Genomic DNA, 611 nt, shown 5'->3' with positions numbered 1-611 from the left:
ATATTTTATTGAGTCATTCTTCAAACCATGCAAGACACATGTATTTATGTTTCCCTCTCCTCATTTGGCCACTTAATGCACCAATCTCTTTACATGCAAACAAGTTTAAGCTTACCATTCTTTTTCACTTCACATGATGGGGGCCCCACATGTTCCCCACTAACTTCCTCCTATTTGCATGACATCATTTGCATGTAATAGTGAATTTTACACGCACATCTTATTATCTCACATAATCTAACTTCCTTTAGTTAGTTAATGTCCACTTAGCTTCAAATATTATAATTGCAAATAGGTCCTCAACTTTTTCTTATTTACTATTTGTCCTAGTAAACTTTTCATTCTTGCAATTGGTCCTTCAATCATTTCTTTTAAATTTCAATTTCTTTCTATCTTTCTTCCCTTACACATGTACAAATAAAATATCTAATTTGTACTTCACAAAATATATTATCGTAATATTTAAATATATACTTATCCGCTCTTACTTTATTAAATAAAGGCACGTGAGCCCCACTTATGTCATTTTTTTCTTCGAAATTCATTCTTTCTTCTTCTCCCCCACTTAGATTAGTTATATACTCTTTTTTCATGACTAATTTCAACCATAG

The sequence above is a fragment of the Theobroma umbraticum genome, unplaced genomic scaffold, assembly GCF_002168275.2.
Source record: "Theobroma umbraticum cultivar Fairchild unplaced genomic scaffold, ASM216827v3 scaffold_459.0, whole genome shotgun sequence".
NCBI lineage: Eukaryota > Viridiplantae > Streptophyta > Magnoliopsida > Malvales > Malvaceae > Theobroma > Theobroma umbraticum.
This window is presented reverse-complemented; position numbering follows the sequence as displayed.